The 4,305-nt window shown below is 31.2% G+C and overlaps 2 non-coding genes across 2 annotated transcripts; both read right to left on the reverse strand.

Moving 5' to 3' along the window:
• Window positions 1-513: 513 nt before the first annotated feature.
• Window positions 514-587, reverse strand: TRNAN-GUU (transfer RNA asparagine (anticodon GUU)). Its single transcript has one exon. It is a non-coding gene; the product is annotated as a tRNA-Asn (tRNA).
• A 145-nt stretch (window positions 588-732) lies between these two features.
• Window positions 733-804, reverse strand: TRNAQ-CUG (transfer RNA glutamine (anticodon CUG)). Its single transcript has one exon. It is a non-coding gene; the product is annotated as a tRNA-Gln (tRNA).
• Window positions 805-4,305: the final 3,501 nt, after the last annotated feature.

The following is a 4,305-nucleotide window of genomic DNA, read 5'->3' on the forward strand; positions in this document are numbered from 1 at the left end:
ACGTTGATGCAAAAAACTTACAACACAATCAAATTCCAGAAGTACGACCAGTTTTTACTAATGGATTGTGGAAAACAAATGACACTCATGCATATATAAATTTTCTATCATTTAGAAGTGTAGTAGTGCCTTTTTGGAGAACCATGAACTTTAGATAAATAGAATAAAAGTTTATTAGAGATCGATTTTGAATATGCCTAAATAAAAATATATCCAAAAAACTGTACCTTCAATTTTAAGAACCTTAAAGTTTTGTGAATTTTCCTTGTTTAGATACTTTTAAAATGAAAATAATTATTAAACAACATGAATTAAGAATTTTTTCTATCATTAGCATAATGAATTTAAGAGAAACAACATCCAATCATGCTGTAACGATAACCATCTAATCATGCGTCGGCTCCCGCTGAAACTGTGATATCATCAGATTCCTACAAAGGAGGATCAGCTGTAGACAGTAGACATTCAGGAATTCGTCCCTCTTGAAAAGGTGAAATATATTAAATGGAGAAGCGCTAGAAGGAGGGCTTGAACCTCCGACCTTGTGGTTAACAGCCACACGCTCTAACCAACTGAGCTATTCCAGCTTGTCGAAGAGGTAGTTACTCTACTGATAAACTCAAATTTATATTGAAAATATATAATAAACCATTTTCAAACGAGGAAAGAATTAGAAAACCCAGTTTTTTGTTAGCGCCTTAATGCCTTTGTATGAAAAAACTTCTTTTAAAAAGGTCCCACCGAGATTTGAACTCGGGTTACTGGATTCAGAGTCCAATGTCCTCACCACTAGACCATGGGACCATTTGATTCCTTTCTAAAATGTCATTATTATATTTATTGTTTAGGATTACCAAATTATCTTACTCTGTATGATCTCCCATTTTGTGTTTGTGGAGTTTGGAGTGCAATATAAAAACTAGATTCTCTGATCGGTGCTTCCTTCAATGGTTTTTTTGGTCTTAAGATATAATCTTAAGAGAAATATGTGAAAATGCAAGATCCACCAAATGATTCATAACTAACTTTGTTTGCAGTTCAAGAGGATGAATATATGCACACCGACATATATGAGAAAATAGGAAAATAACCGTTTGTTTTAAAAAAAGACCTTTTGGTCATCCAACTACAACCCGAGATTCATTCAATACAAATGAGGAAAAATAAAAAATAGAAAGCCTTTGTTAGCTTACCTAATGATAAAGTATGGAATGTAGTACATTCATCCAAAATACTTCTACTGCCAGTAATCATAGTGACATTTATTTCATCTTAGATTTGAATATTATTTTTTATTTATTTGGAAATCATTTGGTACTCTTTAAAAAGTTCTATTATAGAGCAGAGGATTATCGGGATAGGCTAATCTCCCACAAAAAAACAAAAAACAAAACAAAGTCAATAATAATAAAATCCTATATCTCTAAATAAGTTATGTTACCTTTCATTTTCAATTAATATCGTATGTGTTTAGTATGATAGAGGAAGAAAGAAATTCATTAAGATTGTTAAAAGGTTAAAATTATGAGGATAATGATTCACCCCTCTCAACATCCTATCCATCTATACATTCTAACAATTGGTATAAGAGTTATGTCTCTTGCTAAAAGTTTCATCACTTGAAAGCAAAGATCCTAGCCATGGAGAAGTATAGAATGCACTAAAATCAAGTACTTATTTATTTGTGACAACATAAATTTATTAAATATTATAAAAGTAAATCTTTCTATTTATATTTTTATAATATTGAAATTAGCAAATAAATAGATAGTAAAATATAGTATATAATAAAGTAGAAAAAGTAATAATTTTTTATATGAGTGGTTAGTTTCAAAATTTATATTTTTGCTTGAGAAGTACTTCTTTTTGAGGACAATCTTGTAGATAAAGGCATTGTGCTTTCATTCATTACGATTTTAAGAACTACTTGGTGGATAGCAACCTTGATGATCTCATAAGATTACTAAAGAGTAGGAAGATGGAAGACAATCTCTAGTGCAAAAGCATACTACTGAGGCATTTGCAGAGCACTTTGAGTAGGAATGTGTTTGGCATTGTAGAATATTATGTTTGCTAGACCTACAAACTACTATACCTGACTTTTACATTTGATGGTTATCACCATCTAAAATAAATATTAATGTCAAACTATATGTTGTGCCAAAGTTGCAGAGTGCCTAGGACAAATTTTACCTCTCCAACAAAAATTTTCATTTGTACGCAATAGGCATAAAGGTATTTATAGCTAGATCTTTGGTGAAAATTTGTAGATTCGACATTTACATATGTTTTTTGACTACATATTAACTAATACATGTTACTAACTTTCCTACAAATTTGGAAAACTTGTAGGTCTCTCATTAAACAAAAATGGCAAATTTAGCAGCTGCAATGAAATGGAAAAGATCAGGACAAAACCAAAAGAAAATGGTAGTTAGCTGACTTTTGTTTTTCCAAAACAACTCTCCAAGGCCCAACTTAAACATCTATTATTTAATACAATTTGGTTATCTTTGATTTTATGTTTATTATTTCATTACATGTATTATTTATACACACATCATATATAATTAAATATCTATTAATATCTATTATTATCTATTATCTATACTTAAACATCTATTATTATTTGCAGGCAAGAATGTGATAGGAACTAAATGGGTATTCAGGAACAAGATGAATGAACAAGGAAAAGTTGTATGGAACAAAGCAAAATTGGTATGTAAAGGTTACTCACAACAAGAAGGAATAGATTATGAGGAGACCTATGCTCTAGTGGCTAGAATAGAAGCAATAAGATTATTCTTAGCTTATATAGTACAAAAGAAATTCAATGTGTATCAAGTAGATGTCAAGTTAGTATTTCTAAATGGAGAACTTGAAGAAGAAGTCTACATTGAGCAGCTTGAAGATTGTCCTTTGATAGATGAGAAGAACATAGTATGTAGATTGAGGAAAGCATTGTATGGTCTAAACAAGCACCCAGAACTTGGTATGCAAGGTTGGACAAACATTTGACAAAACTTTGATATAGCAAAGGTATGACAGACAATAATTTGTATTGGAAAGAAATTGATGATGATTTGATGATTTTGGTAATATTGATAATGTCATATATGGAGGAAATAATGAAAAAAGTGAGAAGTTTGCTGAAGAGATGAAGAAAGAATTTGAAATGAGTATGATAGGAGAGATGAAATATTTCCTAAGATTGCAGATTGTAATCTTTATTTCTTAGACTAAGTACTTGAAAGATTTACTGAAAAGGTTTGGTTTGGAAACACACAAACCCATTAGAAAACTTATGGTAACTAGACACAAGTTATCTACAAAGAATGAGACACCTACTATTGAGTAGAAGAAATACAGATCTATGATCAGAGGATTGCCTTATCTGAATCACACAAGGCCAGATATAAAAAATTTAGTTGGAATTGTTGCAAGTTTCCAAGTTGATCCTAGAGAAGCACATTATGCAACAGCCAAAACGATATTTAGATATTTGAAGGGAACATCTGAGTTCAGATTGTGGTATGACAGATCTAATGATTTCACTCTAAGTGCTTATACTGATGCTGATTGGGTAGGCAATATGGATGATAGAAAAAGCACCAGTGGTGGAGCCTTCTTTCTTGGAGAAAGATCGGTTTCTTGGTTAAGAAAGAAGCAAGATTGTACATCTCAAAGTATAGCGGAAGCAAAGTATGTTGCAGCAACAAATAATTGCAATCAAGTTATTTGGATGAAGTAGATGCTAAAGGATATAAGGATAGAAATTGATAACCTATTGTCATACATTGTGACAACACAAGTACGATAAATATGTATAAGCATCCAATATTGCATTCTAAGACCAAGCACATTTCTATTAAGTATCATATGTTGAGAAAGAAAGTTGTAGAAAAGGAAATTATATTGGAATATGTGAGCACTAAAGAGTAGATTGTAGATGATGATGAGATAGGAAGATCGAAGTCAGTTGTTGAGTTTGGTTCAATTAAGTTGAATTAAGCTTGTTCATAGCACCAAAATTTGAGAATTTCATTTTGAGATCAAATGAGAGGTAGCAAAGTTGGGAAATGGTGTATCTACTTAATTTTAGATGGTACCTAAGTTAGTCTGTAATTTGGAGCTTGTCTAGAGAAGTCATGAAGGAATTAAGAGTTATTGGCATTAGAGAAAAGGTTAATTCTATAGAATGTTGTAGAAGCAACAAAACATATTTCACATGATGCTAACTTGTTTGGCAACATCAGTCAAAACATTAAGAATGATTTGGCTAGTCTTGATACTTGTATCGAGTAA

Source organism: Cupressus sempervirens, chromosome 1, assembly GCF_028749045.1.
Source record: "Cupressus sempervirens isolate cs-2001-9-10 chromosome 1, ASM2874904v1, whole genome shotgun sequence".
NCBI classification, from domain to species: domain Eukaryota; kingdom Viridiplantae; phylum Streptophyta; class Pinopsida; order Cupressales; family Cupressaceae; genus Cupressus; species Cupressus sempervirens.